Source organism: Bos indicus x Bos taurus, chromosome 1 (genome assembly GCF_003369695.1).
Source record: "Bos indicus x Bos taurus breed Angus x Brahman F1 hybrid chromosome 1, Bos_hybrid_MaternalHap_v2.0, whole genome shotgun sequence".
NCBI classification, from domain to species: domain Eukaryota; kingdom Metazoa; phylum Chordata; class Mammalia; order Artiodactyla; family Bovidae; genus Bos; species Bos indicus x Bos taurus.
This window is the reverse complement of record NC_040076.1, coordinates 108,000,344-108,021,463: the sequence shown is the minus strand read 5'-3', so window position 1 is coordinate 108,021,463 and position 21,120 is coordinate 108,000,344.

The following is a 21,120-nucleotide window of genomic DNA, read 5'->3' as shown; positions in this document are numbered from 1 at the left end:
AAACTTTTCATAGTAATACAGTTTTAAAAGACAAAAATATGTTTATATTATGCACACACAACACTTTGAACTACAAATAAGGTTATATTTTCTATATTGCTTGCACTTACCCACTGAACTGATTTTCTGTGGGTTCAATATTGTTCAATTTAACTGGTCTCTAGACTTTCATATAGGGTAACTTTGCTGAGAGCTTTTATTTATCAGGACTGGTAGTGAGTATAGGACATCAGTTATCAAGGACAAGCAAGTACTTTTCTTCCAAGACAGGCTTGCAAAGTGTACTGGCAGGGACCTCTTGAATCCTAAGAGATAAAAAAGAGAAACTTTAGGTGAGAAGTGTCAAGGAAGCAGAAGTATTTGAAACTGTTTTCCTGAGCAGAGAAGGGATTCACAGACTGTCCACGCTGCCTTTTGGCGTCTTTAACCTTGGAGCAGCTTGGAGAGTGGTGGGGGGTGGGGGCTGCTTCCTGACCGTGGGTCGAAAGCCTCCTCCTCAGTATCTCCAGCTGTGCTGGCAGTCAGTCAGCTTCAGCCTCTTTCCCCTGGGTTCCAGAACTCCAACCTCAGCAGTTCTTCCTGGAGAGTTTGAGTCTTTAGGTCTGCTGCCTGGCATCCCAGAGGGTATAACTGTGGCCAGACACACGGTGCTTCAGCAGTGGCCAGATATCTCAAGAGGCTGCTCTGCTGAGAGGTGTTTTGATGGGTAAATAGGGAGAACAGCCTGGTGTGTGTGGAAAGAGCATAAACTTTGGAGTCAGACACAGATTTGAATGGTGGTTCTTCATCAGCTGTGTGTCTGTGGGCAAACCAGTTAATCTCTCTGTGCTTCCATTTCACTCCTTTGTAAAATGCTATTCCTGCTTTCTGTGGCTGTGATAGGGCTCTGTGATCCTGTAAAAACTAAGCCCATGTCAGTGCCTGACACTTGGCAGGTAATTTAGGAATGTTCAGTCTCGATTTCTCTATTCTAAGACTAGGCTCTTAGAAGCTGTGCTACAGTGATTAGAGTTTAGGAGATGAAAGTGAGGGATCCTGGTTTGGGCCTCTGAGAGTCTGGGCTCTGTGGACTGAAAGCTGGTTTCTGAAACTGACAGGATCCAGGGTGAGGCTTCTCAGAGCCGAGGACCCTGCTTCCAGGAGGCACAGCATTTACCACTGCTTGCTGTCCTGCTGGCATCATTGTGTTTGCCTGTCTTAGCCAGGAAGCTCCAGGACGTTAGGGCCTGCAAGCCTCTTGCTGTCTGTGCTATCCTTCAATGCCTCATGTGCCACAGGGACTTTATACTGATCCGTACATGAGTGAATTAGTGTTCATGGACGCAAATACAAGTCAGAAAAAGGAAAACGCACCCTTAACCTAATCCCCCATTACTAACATTATGGGTTTTTATCCTTTCAGTCCTTACACTTATAATTTACAAAACTGGGGTCATATGGTTTAATAATCTGCTTTGTGAAAATGTTTTGACCATTTAAAAAATTTGTGTATGTTTTCCTATAAAATAATGACTACATAATAATCTTTGTATGTACATACTATGATTTTTATACTGGATGAATTCCTTGTCTTTAGACATTTAGGCAGTTTGTGCAGTATTTAGCTGATGTAAACAGCATTGTAATATTCTTTAAAAATTTTTATTTGTTTATTTTTGGCTATGTTGGGTCTTCCTGGCATTGTAATGAACATTCTTGCTGCCACAATCCTTGACCAAATAACTGATTGTTGTTGTTCAGTTGCTAAGTCATGTCGGATGCTTTGTGACCCCACGGACTGCAGCACGCCAGGCTTCCCTGTCCTTCACCATGTCCTGGAGTTTGCTCAAACATATATCCATTGAGTTGGTGATGCCATCCAACCATCTCATCCACTGTCGCCCCCTTCTCCTCCTGCCTTCAATCTTTCAAAGCACCAAGGTCTTTTCTAGTGAATTGGCTTTTAGCATCATGTATGGCAACCCACTCCAGTACTCTTGCCTGGAAAATGCCGTGGACAGAGGAGCCTGGTAGGCTGCAGTCAATGGGGTCGCAAAGAGTCCGGCACGACAGAGCGACTTCACTTTCACTTTTCACTTTCATGCATTGGAGAAGGAAATGGCAACCTACTCCAGTGTTCTTGCCTGGAGAATCCCGGGGAAGGGGAGCCTGGTGGGCTGCCGTCTATGGGGTCGCACAGAGTCGGACATGACTGAAGCGACTTAGCAGCAGCAGCCAAAGTATTGAAGCTTCAGCTTCAGCATCAGTCCTTCCAGTGAATGTTAGCTTTTCCATTTGAATACCAGTTTTATTTTACTTTTTTTTTTTGAGATAATTGTAGACGCACATGCAATTGTAAGAAATGATACAGACAGATCCTTCAGACCCTTCAGCCATTATCCCCCAGTAGTAGGAAAGTGTATTGTATTTCTGCAGAATAATATCATAATCAGGAAATTGACACTGATACAACCCCTCAATGCCTAGTTTAAGTTTTTTAGTTTGCCTTGGCCAGACAGATGTTGTAGACACTATTGGAGGCTCTAGCTTTGCATTTTCAAGCAAGTTTCTTTCTTCTTCAGTCAGCCACCCTCTTCTGCTTTCCCCCTCCCTCTCCTAGGTAGCCTGTCATTATGGCACTATTCTAGCTGTCTTTGTGCAGGTGTGTGAGCTCTAGATTCTTGGAATTCCAAGCACTGATGTTCCTTAGAGCCCCTGTGAAATAAGGTCAGAGACTATTTCTTCTTCTATCAATTTGTAGCCATCTCTTGGTTTCTACTCCTAATACCAGTGTAGGTAACAGCAGGGTATCAGAGCTGGCAGGAATAATAGATACAGTCTGCTGTCCATCAAATTCACTAATTAAGGTTACATTCCTTTGTTCTTATTTCAGAGTCTGTGTAGTCACATTTTATATACATATGAAAGTGTGTCTACGTTATATTAAGAAAATCTCACCTTACACACAAGTGAAATAGCACAAATTTCAAATAAAAAATATCAAGAATTGTGTAATTTCAAAACTAACATGCAGCTTGAGTGAAATAGTCACTGTGTTTACCTTTTGCTTCACCTTTTGCTTTAGCCCTGCAAATGGATGCACCCATCACGCTTTGTCAGAACAGGAACTTCTGCAAGTGATATTGGTGGCTGTTGTGCCTTTATCTGAAAAGGCACTGTTATAATTGAGTCTCTTTTTGTAATTGTAAAATAATGTCATACATGTATTTATTAGTGTCTTGGACAGATGCTGGTGCTAGCTCTGAAAATGTGCCTGAAAACCAGTAACTAGAAAGGAAGGGAGATGTGATAAAACTATTGAGACAAGCGTGTACTATGATACTCTGCTTTTAATTTCAGAGAGAGCATTTCCTGAAATATTATAGATAATGCCAAGGAAATAAAAGGCTGCATTAAAGGGAAATATGCTACTATGGTTGTAGATTTATGTGCCAGCATCTTCATACATTATATTTATTCCAATGGGAAAATTAGTTGTGAATTATGCAAGTTTTGATTTATGCGAGATCTTGACTAATTTATCCCTTACATAAAATACATCCCCCTATAGTACTGAATTTACTTTGTTCATGATTCACATGGTGTGTACATTTAAGATGGGAGTTTGAAACTTCTTAGTCCTAGTGGAATTGAATTTCTTATTTTTACAACTTATGAAATTTTTAAGTCAGTTGTTTGAAATTCAAGGATACATTTCTCAAAGAAACAGTCATTGCATAGGAACTCACATTTGTTGATTACCTACTATATTTGTGTTGGTGCTTTACATATTCTTTCTATTGGTACTTCAATAGAGCCCTTTCAATAACTCTGACATTCACCACCCTGAATTTGTAGAAGAAGCTTCCAAGAATCAGAGGTGAAGAAATGGGTCCTACAAAGATGAGAAGGCTAGGATTCAAGTATACATATGTCTGATGAATATTTGATGTATATACAAAACCTGTGTGTTGTCTGGGAGCATGGACTCTTGAGAAGTCAGTGTATGTCCGAAAAAATTGTAGGCAAAATTTTGTTGACCTGTGTATTCATTTTTCTGTGCAGAAGGCTCATGGCTTTCATCAAACATACAAGGGGTTTGTTAATCCCTTCTAGTGTTAAACACCCCAGAACCACACCAAAATCCCTCCTAAATGACCCACAGAGCCTTTTTTAACCCTCGCCACATATTAATCTTTGCAGTCAGCTATTTTAGGTGTTAATTAAACATTGATGTCTTTGGGAAAACATTTCACAGTATGCAGTGAAACAGGGTTTCTTTCTGCCCCACACTTCCTCTCAGAGGTTGGGGTGAAATCTCTTGGCTGCAGGACAAAACTCATGATAAGCCTCAAACCCCTTTTGCTCCTTGGGTTTCTAAGGGATCCCAGACCTGTCCTCCACATTTTGTTGGGCATCCATGCAAATGTACAAGACCACTAAAACAAGAATCCATCTGATTTCCTATTTGTTTCTCTCATGTGGCATTTTTTTTCACACATCAGTTCAGCTCAGTTCAGTCGCTCAGTTGTGTCCAACTCTTTGCGACTCCATGAACCACAGCATGCCGGGTCTCCCTGTCCATCACCAGCTCCTGGAGTTCACTCAAACCCATGTCCATTGAGTCGGTGATGCCATCTGACCATCTCATCCTCTGTCGTCCCCTTCTCCTCCTGTCCTCAATCTTTCCCAGCATCAGGGTCTTTTCAATTGAGTCAGCTCTTCACATCAGGTGGCCAAAGTATTGGAGTTTCAGCTTCAACATCAGTCCTTCCAACGTACACCCAGGACTGATCTCCTTTAGGATGGACTGGTTGGATCTCCTTGCAGTCCAAGGGACTCTCAAGAATCTTCTCCAACACCACACTTCAAAAGCATAAATTCTTCGGCGCTCAGCCTTCTTCACAGTCCAACTCTCACATCCATACATGACCACTGGGAAAACCATAGCCTTGACTAGACAGACCTTTGTTGGCAAAGTAATGCCTGCTTTTTAATATTCTGTCTAGGTTGGTCATAACTTTCCTTCCAAGGAGTAAGCGTCTTTTAATTTCATGGCTGCAGTCACCATCTGCAGTGATTTTGGATCCCAGAAAAATAAAGTCTGCCACTGTTTCCCCATTTATTTGAAGTGATGGAACCAGATGCCTTATGTTAGTTTTCTGAATGTTGAGCTTTAAGCCAACTTTTTCACTCTCCTCTTTCACTTTCATCAAGAGGCTTTTTAGTTCTTCTTCACTTTCTGCCACAAGGGTGGTGTCATCTGCATATCTGAGGTTATTGATATTTCTCCCAGCAATCTTGATTCCAGCTTGTGCTTCCTCCAGCCCAGCGTTTCTCATGTTGTACTCTGCATATAAGTTAAATAAGCAGGATGACAATATACAGCCTTGACGTCCTCCTTTTCCTATTTGGAGCCAGTCTGTTGTTCTTCACACATCATGTCTTAAAATGGTCATATTTATGCCTTATCTTCCTATTCAGTGACAAGTCTTCTGAGAGCAGGAGCATGTTTTGTTTATCTTGGGGTTTCCCAAGTGCCCTGGATCATGTATGACAGGGACAGAAAAGCACTGAAGTGTCAGATTCACAGGAATTTTTCTGTCCACATCCTGCTTTGCGTGGAGTCTTTGACTGATGTGGTGGCTCCTGGCCTTTGTGGGCTCGCTGTGGTAATGGAGCAGGGGAAGGCACAGAATAGCAATGGTGGAGGAGCAGATCAACTTCAACTGCTGCTGCTACTGCTGCTAAGTCGCTTTAGTTGTGTCCGACTCTGTGCAATCCCATAGACGGCAGCCCACCAGGCTCCCCCGTCCCTGGGATTCTCCAGGCAAGAACGCTGGAGTGGGTTGCCATTTCCTTCTCCAATGCATGAAAGTGAAAAGTGAAAGTGAAGTCGCTCAGTCGTGTCCGACTCTTAGCAGCCCCATGGACTGCAGCCTACCAGGCTCCTCTGTCCATGGGATTTTCCAGGCAAGAGTACTGGAGTGAGGTGCCATTGCCTTCTCCACAACTTCAACTACCTATGGGAAAAAAAGGAAACAACCAAGTGGCTTCAAGAAAGGTGAGGCTGATAAGAAATGAAGCTGAAGTTCAGTGTAGGCTTATTTGAAAGGAGAGTGAAGCGATGGGAGCTGTTCTGACAAGGGGCACTCTGGGGAGAGAGAGAGTAAAGATTGTGGAGAATTATTCTATGAACCTGTGTATCCCCCCCACCCTCCATCCCCATGTTTCTATCCAAACCCCCAAATCCCATGGATCTTCAAATCTTTGGGGCCTATGCTTCCTGTTATATTTCATTGCGTAGCTAGGTTCATGCTGATGGGAGACATGTAGATTTGTCAATTACACATCTCTTTTAAGAGCAGAGTAAATATAGAACAGTTGAGCAAATTGATTAGGTTGGGTTTTAGTAGAAATGCTTGCATGTTTTTCTTTTTTTCAAATTTCAAAACTTAATTATAGGGATATCCCTGGTGGTCTGGTGGTTAGGACTTTGCCTTCCAATGCAGGGGACATGGGGTTGATCCCTGGTCAGGCAACTAAGATCCCACATGCTGCTGCTGATGCTGCTAAGTCGCTTCAGTCATGTCTGACCCTGTGCGACCCCATAGACGGCAGCCCATCAGGCTCCCCTGTCCCTGGGATTCTCCTGGCAAGAACACTGGAGTGGGTTGCCACTTCCTTCTCCAATGCATGAAAGTGAAAAGTGAAAGTGAAGTCGCTCAGTCATGTCTGACTCTTAGCGACCCCATGGACTGCAGCCTACCAGGCTTCTCCATCCATGGGATTTTCCAGATCCCACATGACTTGAGGCCAAAAGAACCAAAACATAAAGCAGAAGCAATGTTGTAACAAATTCAATAAAGATTTTATAAATGATCCACATCAAAAAAAATCTTTAGAAAACTTAATTGTAGAACATAGCATTTTCATAAAATTTAAACAATGTTGAAGTATGTATAAAAACAAAGCTTCCTTTACCCTTCACGTCCCCCTCTCCTTTTCCCATCCCACATAGCCTCTGCTAATAATTTGGATTTGCTTATCAAACCTCTTTATGCAAAACTTGTCTTTCTATGGTGAAAGCACCACAGAGTTAGGAGAAGGAAAAATTCTCTTCTGGTAGTATGAAGTCTAAATAGTGACAGCCATAGAATTTCTTCACCCAGTTCGATCAGAAAAGGTAAGTGGTTCTTCCACTTGTATCTCCCTTGCAGGAAACCATCTGCATGAGTAGGTCTGAAATTCAGAGGGTGTGAACGCAGAACATCCTGTAAGGAAATCTCTTAAATCTTTGTTGCCTCTCCTGACCACATAGAAATTGCCTTTCCTTCTGTCATTCATTTGGATAAGCTACAGCTGCTCTTATGGCTGTTTTTTCTTCCTTTTTTTGTTTTACAGTGTCCTTTCAGTCAGAACATCTTAGCAAATGCTTTCCCTTGCTAAGCTTCCCAAGGCCATGTCAAATAAAGCACCAGGAACATCTGAAATAAAAACAGCATCCATCACAGTGTTGAGGCTGGCTGTAAATCAACACGTTCGTGAAGTTTACAAACCATGGTTGACACTCATCAGGGGCTGCCCACATACTGGGGTGCAGACTTCCTTACTGAGTGACACTCTTTGTAGTTGCCTAGCACTGTCCCTGAGGCCTTTATGGAAGTGCTCGTCTGTGCTCCTGTCTTGTTTCAGCTCACTGCCTACATCCTGGTGGGGTCTTACTCTGTGTCCTTGTTGTCGGTCCATTGAGCCTGCTGTGTCTTCCTGGAATGCTCTTACCCTGCTCTCCCTGTCCCCTACTCTCATGCCCTTTTTGCAGGGCCTGGCTTAATGTAATTCCCTCAGATCCCCCACATCAGGTTTATCTGCCTTTCCTATCTCTATGAAGTGTTTTGTACTTCATCCAACACTTAACACTTAGAACTTCTTGGTTGATGTCTCTTTTCCTTCCTAGGTGGCAGCCTTCTTGAGAGTCAGGACTGTGCCTGTCTCCCTCACAGCTGTATCACCAGTGTCTCGCCCAGAACTTGACACAGAAAAGGTGCTCAATAAATAAGTTATCAAGTCATGGAATGAGGTTAAGAACAAGGTTTTCTAAACTTAGTTAATCAGAGTCACCAGGAGAAACTTGGTTGCAGTACATATTTTGGGCTCTTTTACTGTGGAGATTCTGATAGAGAGTCTAGGGTTGGCTCCAGAAATGTGTGTTGTTTTAAGCACTAAATTTGTAATAATTTGTTATGCAGCATAGAAAACTTAACATAGTTAATAATAAATGAAATGATGCTGTGTAACAAATACCCCAAAATTCAATGCAAATTTAGGATGATAAGCATTTATTCTCATGCCCTCATTCTCATGCGGAGGTGTAGTATGGCATGGCCCATGTAAGCTGGGCTCAGTTGCTCGCTATGGGTTATGCTGAGGTCTACTCCACATATGCTGGGCCGAGGGGCAGCAGTTTCTCCTAATGGTGATCCACTGGTACTCAGGAACCAAGTCAAAATGTACAAATTCATCTAATGCTTATACTTGTGTCACATCCTTAACATTTCATTGACCAAAGCCAGTCACATGGCTTTCCAACATTTTCCTTTTCAATGGGAAATGAATTATCTTTCTGATCAATAATAAAAAATATAAAAATTTGTCTGGCCTCTTTGTTTTGTTTACAGTGCCCTCATGTATACTAGCTCATTCTAGTCTCCCTGAAATCTTATGAAGAAGGCAGAACTTTTTTTTAAATTTCATTTTCAGTTGAGGAGAGAAGGGCTCAGATGGGTTGAGATTCTAGCAATTGGATGGTTTCTGTCAGAGCTGTGACTATAAGGAAAGTCCTTTCCACTGCTCATCTAATGCTCTTCCCGTGGCAGGGATTTCCCTGGATATAGTCAATCTCTGTTAATAGTGCATAGCAACACTGTTAAGTGTTTCAAGAACCATGCAAGTATCTAAGCCATTCTGAATTGTCGCTCCCCTGAGTACCCTGCTCCCTCATTCCAGGCCTCTGTACTGGTCATTCCCTTGTGTGTAATGGTTTTCCCTGCTCCTCCTGACTCACAGTGCCCCATAACCTAACACCTCTACTTACTGTTCAGCTCTCTGATCTCAGCTTAAACTTCAAGAAGCCTTCCTTGGCTTGGGCTCTTTCTGTCTTCTCTCGTCATGCCCTGAACTTCTCTCTATTGTAGCAGTTAAATCACTGCATTAGTTACCTACCTGCCCCTTGGACTGTCCAGTGCCCTAAAGACAGTAGCTAAGCTATGCCTCCTTTTCACTGCCATGTGCTGCAGCACCTGGAACATAGTAGACAGTAAGCAGTGTTTGTTTATTGATTGACTAATGTTTTCTGCTTGTGGCCTCAAAAGTCACAGATGCTACTATTGATCTGTGAGTGACACCCTTCTCTAATGCTTTTATCTTGTTGTTTTACTTACTTTGCATAATCTGTCTTTATCCCCCCCCAATTATTAAATAAAACCTGGATGATTTTTTAGAGTAAATGGGCCCAACTAGCAATTTTTAAATAACTGTGAAGTCTCCTTGACAAAAATAGAATGGTGATGGGTGTGGCATGAAAGTTCAGTCATCCTGGTTCTTGGCAAAATCGTGGAGACATTTAGATATTTAGACTCCCCATTTTCAATAGCACTGTGGGAAGTCACCGTGCTTTTGAGAGGAGATTGACAAGGTCAAATGAGTGTTCTGGGGAGTTATTAATGGATGAGCAGAGGTGAATGAGGGATACCCAGGAGAAACTGCTATCCTACTGAGAAATCCTGTCAGCTTAGACCAGGGTGATGGTGGTAGGAAAGGAGAGGAGAGATAAATTCTGGTGCTGTGTGTTAAGTCACTTCAGTCATGTCTCTTTGTGACCCCATGGACACAGCCCACCAGGCTCCTCTGTCCATGGGGAGTCTCCAGGCAAGAATACTGAAGTGGGTTGCCACGCCTTCCTCCAGGGATCTTCCTGATCCAGGGATCGAACCTGCGTTTCTTACGTCTCCTGCATTGGCAGGTGGGTTCTTTACCACTTGGGCCACCTGGGAATCTCTAGAGAGGTTCTAGAAGTAATGAAACACACTTATGAGAGATTGGTGACTTTGGGGCAGAGATGTGAGATTCCTGCCTGCCTGAGGCATTTTGGGTTCTGCTCAAAAATAAGAAGCCCAATGCAGTAATCTGTGACCTAAAGAGGACAGCCCTCATGTGTCATGCAAACAGAATAGCCTTTGGAGTCAGAGATGAGTTACTTAACCTCTGTGAATTTCAGAATACACAATGAGGAAATAAAATGTCCCTCAAAATCAAATGAGATTGATATGTAAATATGATCAGTGGTTGGCAACCACCGTTAAACATTCTGCACTATAACCACCCCAACTTGTTTGTATCTATTAAAAGTCTACTCAGGGGTGAAATTGCCATCTTCCCTGACCACTCCCACCTGAATGGTTCCTGCCTTAATGCTTGGAGCATTATTATCTGTATCTGGCACATGGTGCCTTTTAAATTTGGTTTGTTTTGCTTTGTCTTCAGGAGCTGATTGAATTGATCATACTCCTCACACTTGATGGATTGGTCCAAGCGAGGCATTCTCTTGCTTTATTCCTTTTTATTTCTCTCTACCCCTCCAGCAAACCACTTCGGTGTGTTTTAGTGTATGTCTTTTTGTTCATATGTATGCTTGCAGAATGTCTCTTGTGGTTCTGGGGACATATATTTTTAATTTGCATAAGTGATAACTGTGTTCTACATCTCATTCTGTTTCTTTCCTTTTCCTCAGGACTGAATTTTAATGCTCCATTCCTGTTGCTATGGTGTGCTTCTAATTCATCACATTGACAGCTGCATACTATTCCATGCTGGGCATCCCTCACATTTTACTTATGCATTTTTCTGATGTCAGACCCCAGGGTGGCTCCAACTCCCTTTGTCACAAGTGATGCTGTGGTGAACATCCTTAAGTGTGTCCCTTTATGGCATTGGTTTTCAACTGGGGATGATTTTGCGTCTCCAGGGATATTTAGCAATTTCTGGAGACATACTTAGTTCTGACAAGTGGTGGAAGATGCTACTGGCCTCTGGTCAGTAGTGCTGTTAAACATCCTGCAATAACAGAACAGTTCCCCCAGCAAAGACAGGGTCCCAGCTGTCAGTAGTGCCGAGGCTGACAAACTACCTTATGGTCACCAGAGAGGATTTCTTAGGACAAATCCCAAGCATGGGCTTGTGAGTCGTGGTGTATGTACATTCTCAGTTTAAGCAGGTGGAAACAGATCAGGGCTCCTGCACAGGACTTCAATACCTCACATCGCTGCCAGTACTTGGATCACCCAGCTTTTGATTTTTCCAACCTAATGTGTATAAAATGAGATTTGTTGTTGTTTTAATTTTTCTGATTATTAAAGAATTAGCAACACATCTTGGGAGGCCAGAAGACCACATAATTGAGAAGCTGGGAACCTGCCGTTTTGCCTTTTATGAAATTTTTACCAATTACCTGGTCTCTCTGAGCATCAGTTTTTTTATTGATAAAATCTGGAATAAAAATAGTAACCTACTTATAGAGTTACTGTTATCCCATTATTATCTCATCATCATAATAAATGAGACAATAAAAGTTAAGCTTTGCCTGGCGCGTAGTTAGCACTAAATGAAAATGCTATTATTTTAATGATAATATAATATGATACCTTTCTTACTCAGATTATATACCTCCCAGTACTTGGCACATAAAAATGCTTCATACGGTGTCATTGAGTAAAGAGCCAAAGGCTGCAGGAAGAAGGGATAAGGGGAGGAGGAACAGGTACTCTTGTAACCTGGCCCACCTTCAAGCTGATGATTTATTGCTTCCACAGATGTTGTAAATCTCAGGGCAGCCAAATTCAAGGCTGCAAAAGACAACTCCATTCCTCTCATTTTCTGATGATGCACAGTCGCAAAGACAAGAGTCTACATCTTAAGGGCACTTTCTATTTATTAAATAAATGCCTACCAAGCTCCATGCGTTTCATATACAGATATATCATTCAGTTTTCATGACTGCCCTGTAAGGTAGATCTTTTTATCCCCATTTCACAGGAGCTTAGGTGGTCTGCCCAAGCCACCTCCCTCTTAAGTAGTGGAGGATTTGATGTTGGGACTTCTGGAGTCCACCTGTTCCCTCTAGTTGAATTTAGGTGAGCTCTCAGAGACTATGTGTTTTCTTAAACCTTTTTTATTGGAGTAGAGTCGATTTACAACATTATGTTAGTTTCTGCTGTGTGGCAAAGTGATTGTTATACATATTTCCATTATTTTTTAGATTCTTTTCTTATATAGGCCATTACAGAGTATTAGTACTCTTGCCTGGAAAATTCTGTGGACTAAGGAGCCTGGTAGGCTATAGTCCTTGGGGTTGTAAAAAGTCGGACACAACTGAGCGACTTCACTTCACAGAGTATTTAGTAGAGTTCCCTGTGCTGTACAGTAGCCCTTATTAATTATCTATGTTATATATATAGTAGTGTGTATATTGGAGAAGGAAATAGCAACCCACTCCATTATTCTTGCTTGGAAAATCCCATGGACAGAGGAGTGAGGTGGTTTATAGTCCATGGAGTTGCAAGAGTTAGACACAACTGAGCGACTAAACCACCACAGTGTATATCTGTCCATCCCAATCTCCCATTTTATCCCTCCCACCAATCTCCTGGTAACCATGTTTGTCTTCTACATCTGTGACTCCAGAAAACGTACTTTAGATGTGCAGTGGCTTCGGGAGTCCAACAGCTCATGTTCTCTCATTTAGTCACAGAGTCATCAGATGAGTCTGACTGTATGCAGGGGGTCTCTGGGGAACCTTGTACACTGAAACAAGGGTGTGAGAATTTCTGAGTGTTGTGTTACAGGTTCCTCTAATGGCTCCAGGCAAACAAAATACCACATGGTGTGTACTGGAGGCAGTGTTCTAATTCAGCTGTGGTTTGTGCAGCTAGGCAGATGATCTCTGAGCTGGGTCATGAAGCATCTCAGGCTCAATCCAAATGCCATAAGCAGTGTAGAAACTGAGCTGAATACTCTGCCCAATTTGTACCCTGATCTTCGAGTTCTCTTCACAATTGGATTTACAGAACATCTTCATAATTCTGATGGTCTGATGGAAATACTGTTTGCCTGATCTCCATAAAAACTGACTTCAGGAAAGGTTAATTCTGGGCTATAAAAGGACTAAATCTTTTCCTGAACAAGCTTATTTCCTGCCTAACAAATATAATGAGCTAATTAATAAACATGAGCTCAATTTGGCCACTCTTCTGAAGCCAGACAGTCTGATTTTTACTTCTGAGAGGCACAAAGGGACAAGGAGAGCTGCATTATTAAGTGCTAAGTGGAGTCACCTTCCTTTGTGCCTGGTTCCTTGTAACCGCTCCTCTTATTTAAAGGCCAGATGCTCAGATCTGACACCTGGAAAGTTGAGAACGTGGCAACAATACCAGAAGGAAAAAGTGGTACTTAATTACCTTCTTGCACCTATCAGTTCCACCAGGAAGGCAGGTCCCAGGATAATGATACTGACACCCTGAAACTGGTGTCTTTGTGCTTCTCTTTGATAGCTATAAAATGCGCTGACATGTTTCACTGCAAATTACTTCTTAAACCGTTAACCATAACCTAATAAAGAGACATTTTGACAGAATAAAATGGGAGAGGTTATTTTTGTATAATGAAAAAACATTTATGAGTTGATATAAAAATACAGTCTAAGTGACATAACTTTGCTCCAGCATCCAGCATGGATCAGGTGGGCTCCTCCTTAGAATGGATTCGGCATTTTTGAATCTTTTGTGATGTGATCCAGGAGGAACTGCAAGTTTGGTTTTAGCACAGGATTTTTTTTGTAAGACCCAAGTTGTAGAACGGCTCAAAATAGAGGTGTAAGGTGATAATGGAAACCTTCCAACTCAGAGCTGCCTAGGACAGGAGGACTTAAAAGCTGGAGGTGGGGGTGAATATTTGAGGGGTCTCTCAGTGAGGTTTTGAGTAGGTGGACTTTGTCTCAGAAGGGTTGGGCATCCTGGGCTCCCAGAGCCATCAGATACTCCACTTTGACAGCTGTTCTGTGTAGGGCAGGGCCATCCTAGGGTGTGTGCAACCCTGGGTGTGGGACCCTGACTATATAAACAAGTCTGATTAAAACTGTGTTACAGGATTCCTGGGCCCAGACTAGGTAAGTGACGTACTGAAGAAGATTTAGGATAAAGAGGGGGAAGCAGTGCTGGCTTGCTGCTGCTATGTCACTTCAGTTGTGTCCAACTCTGCGCGACCTCATAGACGGCAGCCCACCAAGCTCCCCCGTCCCTGGGATTCTCCAGGCAAGAACACTGGAGTGGGTTGCCATTTCCTTCTCCAATGCATGAAAGTGAAAAGTGAAAGTGAAGTCACTCAGTCGTGCCTGACCCTCAGTGACCCCATGGACTGCAGCCTTCCAGATTCCTCCATCCATGGGATTTTCCAGGCAAAAGTACTGGAGTGGGGTGCCATTGCCTTCTCTGAGTACTGGCTTAGGTGTTGGTAAATTGTCCAGTCATTGCCAGTGAACACCTGCGTGGTATCCAGGCTCTGTCTCTTCCTGTTCTCATCTGGAAGCCATCTCTTTGTGTTCTTTATTGTTAAATGCAGTCTTCCTGGCTAATTTCATAGCTCCCACAATCAGGAAAGTGTAGCAGCGTTATTGTTGCTCACACTGCTGTGCGTCATCGCACTCTGTCTGTATGAAACCCAAACCATCAGTGGAGGGGATAAGGGGGGATCCTGGGGGCAGAGTGAGCAGAGGGGCCCATGTGAGCAAGGGCTGTTCATTCTATATCTGGCACAGCGTAGCACCAAGTGTCTGTGTCACTCGGGTCAAGTGAGGACACAAATTGGAAGGGCCTGATAGCCTCACAGAGTAATTGTCTTGAAGGCCCTGGGGATGGACACAGCCATGTGGGAAGTGGAGCCTGGCACAGGTAGTGTGGAGTCTGTGGGGATGGGCATTGGAGTGGGAAGGCCTATCTGCTAGCTGGCAGCGGGGTCACACATTATGGAAGACCCTTGCTGCCACCACTGCCATCCTTGGGTGCTGTACACTGGAGGTAGCACCCTGGTCAGAATACAGACAGGCAAGAACCAAAGCTAGAGCCCACACACTCGGCTCAGGACTGCTGTGACCCTTTGTAAGTGATGTGTCTGACCTGAGTGAGAGTCATCCCCTATCTGTATGTCAGCACTTTGCACGAACCAATCTTGTATTATCCCAAGAAAGAAACACTCTGCCAGCTAGGTCACTGTGTTGGAACTGGAGCTTCCCTAAGATGACAACTGGATTGCTGGAGCTTTCTGAATCACCTGCGGGGTTCTCTGTACAGAGCCTGGGGATAAACGATCCGGGAGTGCCCTGAAGGGGAGAGGTGGGAGCCATATGGTGCTGGTGCAGAGAGTGGCACTGCTGGCCCTGGCACGTCCCAGGCGGCAGAGGAAGGTGCTACTACTGAGTGATAGCCATCTAGGACCTGGTCCAGACCTCCAAATCATGGGGGACTCTGAGGCCCGGGTCTAACAGTGTACATGAACACAGCTGGAAGGAGACCAAGCACTGGGACCATTGCGAGGCCTGAGAAGGGCAGTGGCAAGAGTGGTCACCTTTCAGCCCGGCTGCTCTTTGCCCCACAGGCCGCCATGCCAAGCCCCGGGGTACTGTGATGCTCACGTGTTGCCCCAGCGTCTCTCTGACTCTGTGCTCTGGATCTGTGTATTTGTTTTTGGCTTTCTTCTTCTAGCAGTACCTAAGAAATTTGTGTTTGCTTCTTCCATTTTGCATATTCTTATTCTCATGATTGCATCTCCAGTTTCTTTTAAATAACTAGCTGTCTCCTCCAACTCTCAGCATGCATTGTTGGAGCAGGACTATAGTGGGCCAGATAATAGTTTTGGCTTTATGGTTTGCATAGCTTCTGTTGCAACTACTTGATTCTGACACGGGAGAGTGGAAGCCGCCATAGACGGTATGTAAATAAATGGGTATAGGTGTTCTCCAGTAAAGATATTTTTACAAAAACAGGCTGCATTTGGTCTTCAGGCCATAGTGTGCTGACCCTTGCCTGAGAATCTAGGGCCTAAAGCAATGGCTTTAAAACCTTTTTGAATGTGAGTCACAGAGAGCACATATTTTACCTTACTACTTTATTTACTATACACACACACACACTCACACACACACATATATAATTTAAATAAAAGTTTCATGAGGCTCTATTTTCTACTTTTAGTATACTCTGGTCTATCCCCTTCCCTTCCATTCTGTCTCATAGTTAAAACATGCTGCTGCTGCTGCTGCTGCTGCTAAGTCGCTTCAGTCGTGTCCGACTCTGTGCGACCCCATAGACAGCAGCCCACCAGGCTTCCCCTCCCTGGGATTCTCCAGGCAAGAACACTGGAGTGGGTTGCCATTTCCTTCTCCAATGCATGAAAGTGAAAAGTGAAAGTGAAGTCTCTCAGTCGTGTCCGACTCTTAGCGACCCCATGGACTGCAGCCTACCAGGCTCCTCCGTCCATGGGATTTTCTAGGCAAGAGTACTGGAGTGGGGTGCCATTGCCTTCTCCTAAAACATGCTAGTCCTGGTCCTGACTAATTTGATTTTATGACCTACTAAAAGTCACAACGCACCAATTTGAAAGACAATGCCCTAATGAGGTTGACCTCACTGAATGACCCAGGAGTGGGCATGTGGCAGTCAGCACATTCTGTTTCTTTCTACCCCGGGCCCTTCTCCCATCCTGCTAGCAAGGTATTCTGAGTTTATTTCCTTAGGGAAGCAATGGTCTACTGGTTTGCTTTGAGAGAAGAGTCAGTACTTGACTTTTGGCATATAGCCTAATTAAATGTAAAATTTGGAGACAAGGAAAAAGCATTTGAAGGGAAATGCTTTGCAGGGCCTAGTGTAAAATGAAATTGTAAGGGTCCTCATTAAAAACCAAGAATTCCTTGACGGACAGTCGAGCATTACACCAGGCAACCGGAGCCCTTCTAAGCACCAGGCCCTGTGTGGTTGTGTACTGTAAGCCAGCCCTGTGTGAAGACAACGTGGTGAGTGAGACGAAAGCTCCTATCCAAGCTGGGAGCAGGAAGGGAAAGGAGAGAATGCGAGGGGAGAGGAGAGGATGAAGGGTCTGGGCTGGAGTGATGTGTGGATCTGAGTTTATTCAAGTCTCTTGATCTCTCCCAGCTCCCATGGGCACTTCTGTGAGTGGAGCCTGAGTCAGTGCTCTGGGACCCCAGTGTACACCTGGGTGAACACTGTTTTTCCTGCATGGCTCAGCTGTCTCTGCAGTATCTGGTGGAGACTTCCCTTCTGCAGTAACGATGTACTGCTGTTAGCCTTGGCCATAGAGCAGGAGAGATGCCCTGGAGGTGTGGCTTAGCCCTCCTCTCATTTACCTCTTTGGCAACAGCCCTCTGACATTCCCAGATGCTGCTGTGCCCTGAGATGCAGGAGTGCCATGGCCATCTGGCGGAGGGGTACCTGCATTTGGACGGGTGGGGTTTGTGTTAGTTTGCCAGGGTAACCTTAAGACGATGTCACAGATTAGGTAACAGAATAACAGAAATGCATTGTCTCACAGTTCTAGGTGGCAGAAGCCCAAGATCAAGGTGTTGGTAGGACTGACTTTCTTCTGAGAAATTCAAGGAAGAATCTGTCCCATGTTGCTCTGGTTTCTGGTGGTTTGCTGGCGGTCTTGGGCATTCCTTGGTTTCTGCTGCATCAGCTCCATCCTGCCTTCATCTTTCACGAGGTTCTCCCTGTGTAAATGTATATGTCCGGATGTCCTCTTTTTATAAGGACACCCATCATAATGGATTGGGGGCTTACCCCATGCCAGTGTGACCTCATCTTATACCTACAATGACACCATTTCTGAATATAGTCACGTTCTGTGGTGCTGTGTGCTAAGACATCAGAGTATGAATTTTGGAGGGCATAATTCAGTCCATAAAAGGGCTAAAGGAAACCAGCTTGTCTTTCTCCTGAGCTGCTACAGTGGTGAAACATACTTCTATCAACACAGAACCGTAACCCTGGGAGAGGCTTGTGGCTTTGGGTTGTGTACCTGGCAGTTACTTACAGTCATCTTTTCCTTACCTACTTCCCACTGCTGAAGCTGCAGAAACCAGGTATTACCCAGGTTCTCAACTTTTGAGGCTTCCCTGGTGGCTCAGAGGTAAAGAATCCACCTACCAGTGCAGGAGATGCAGGTTCAGTCCCTGGGTGGAGAAGATCCCCGGAAAAGGAAATGGCAACCCCACTCCAGTACTCTTGCCTGGAGAATCCAATGGACAGAGGAGCCTGGCTGCCTATAGTCCATGGAGTTCCAAAGAGTTGGATATGACTGAGCAACTTAAACTACAGTAATAGCTTCCCCTTGCAGTTTGGAGTGGCTGTATGCCCTAGTTCTGGCTAATGATGTTTAAGAGGTGGTCTTTGTAAAGCTTTTCTTCCTGGGTGAAAGGCGAGAGAGGCCAGTGGAGAGGGATACTTTTCCTGTTCTTGGAATGTTGCTGTGTGAGATGGAGGCTTGGTGCTATTCTAGTTTTCTGCCACCATGAGGGAAAGACAAGCAGAGTCACAGAGTGTCACACCCAGCACTGTGACCTCCATGAGCCTCAGACCAAATAGAGGAAGTCTTCCTCTGCCCTGTGTGACATGTGAGGTGTTTGCTGCTGCTGCTAAGTCACTTCAGTTGTGTCTGACTCCACGTGACCCCATAGATAGCAGCCCACCAGGCTCCCCCGTCCATGGGATTCTCCAGGCAAGAACACTGGAGTGGGTTGCCACTTCCTTCTCCAATGGATGAAAGTGAAAGGGAAGTCGTTCAGTCGTGTCCGACTCTTAGCCACCCCATGGATTGCAGCCTACCAGGCTCCTCCGTCCATAGGATTTTCTAGGCAAGAGTACTGGAGTGGAGTGCCATTGCCTTCTCCGTGTGAGGTGTTTAAATGTCTATATTAAGACAGTGCTGGCTAGGTATCGCCACTTGCAGCCAACAATATGCCAACTTTTATAGAAGTTCTGCAAATATAGTTAAATAGATGAGATAAAATGATAAGTACTATCATTCCTCTCAAAGTTTTAGAGTGAATAACAGCAATTCAAAGACTTTACAAAGTTTTTTTAACCCCAGTGTTTCATAAATATTTGTAACTATGAGACTTGTCTTATCCATCCTCACTTTCTCTCCTTCTCCCTCTCTTCTTTCCTCCCTCTCTCTCCAAAGACATCTGTTGATGTAACCATTGTCTCTTTTAGTATAACATATCTTGATGGAGCTCATTTTGGAAAACGCTAAAACTATGGTATCAGACATACTCAAGCTCTTTGCTGAAGCCCAAGTTTCTGACTTTTTCCTGCCACCCACACCACCTCTGTAAATTACCACTCCCAGCACATCCGTCTTTGAAGAGCAGACAGCTCACTACCCTCACCCCACTATGTCTGGAGAAACAGAGCCACACACTTTGGCCCCCAACTTTGGGCAGATGGTTGACCACTGAGGGCCCCCTCGTGCCCCATGGGAGATCTTCCTAGATGAAGCAGTGACCTCTAATCAGATCATTTACCACCTCTCTCTGCTTCTATTAGAGACAAGCAGAAAAATGTGGGAGCCAGAGGCTGTGCTTAAACTGTCAGCTACAGAAGAGCCATTGTCACCCCGGAGCTGGTTGAGACTAAATTCAGGGAGAATGTATGTGCTTCCTCTCCAGGAGACAGAATGGAGCAGATGGCCTATTAGCCAGAAAGGAGTTTCATTAACATCAGCTGAAACAACTACAAAGAAGCAGCTTTGGTGAATACCACTTGCAGCTTCCAGGGGGACTTGGTTGCTTTTGAACAAAACCTCTACAACTTCCTGTCTTATGCTTTGTTGTTTCTGGGCTGGCGAGGTGGAGAATGAAGCCAGCTTATGCTGTGTTATATTTGTATTGCGTTCTTTGTGTATTACGTTCCACAAAGGCTTCCCTTGTGGGTCAGCTGGTAAAGAATCCGCCTGCAGTGCAGGAGACCTGGGTTCGATCCCTAGGTTGGGAAGATCCCCTGGGGAAGGGAAAAGCTACCCACTCCAGTATTCTGGCCTGGAGAATTCCATAGACTGTATAGTCCATGGGGTCCCAAAGAGTCGGACACGACTGAGGGACTTTGACTCCACGTGTATACAGTTGTTTTCATCTGGTCCCTATGGAAAGCTGTCTTTGCTCTCCCCTTATCACAAGAGGAAAATCTACCTTGTTTCACCCCCTAAATCCACAAAGGTTAGAATGTGCATCTTGTGAATTGCTTAATTCATTCAGGGGGTACCTTCATAAAGTCGAATATCTCAGTAACTGCAGAGTGAAATTCACACACCTAGCACAATGAAACACACTGAGTAGTGGAGAGTGACTCTTAGTTTGGAATTAGACCAAGCAGACCACTAATGCCAGGCCTCTTACAGGTGATTTTTCAGTAAGTGACTGGAGTTTTCTAAACCTCTCTGTCCTCGTTTGTAAAGTATGTGTCCTGACCACGCCATAGCATTGTTGTGTGGATTCCACAGAGAAGGCTGAGCTCCTCATCTTATTCTGTGTCTGTAACAAATGGCAACACACTCCAGTATTCTTGCCTGAGAAACCCATGGACAGAGGAGGCTGGTGGGCCACAGTCCATGGGTCTCAAAGAGTTGACATGGCTGAGTAACGAAGCACACACATTTGTAACATTGGGCCTGTTCCCTGGTGAGTCATAAATATGTAATTAATAAATGTTGAATGAAAGGAGGAATGAATAAGGGTTACTGTTTCTCATGGCACTTTCAAATATTACTCCTAGCAATTATAGATATAGTTATTTGGTTTGTGAAATGGCTTGTTTAATATTTTGACACTTGTTTAACTACAAAATGACATAGAAATATAATAATAACTATAATGTTAATTTTTTCTTTTAACACAGATTGTCCAGGATCTAGATAATTTAAATAGATGTTAGAAGATTATAGATTCCCTCTCTCAGGTTGTAGTCAAATGGTTGTCACAGTGTAGACTCAGACCAGTTTATGCCTTCTTGCCTGTCAAGGTGC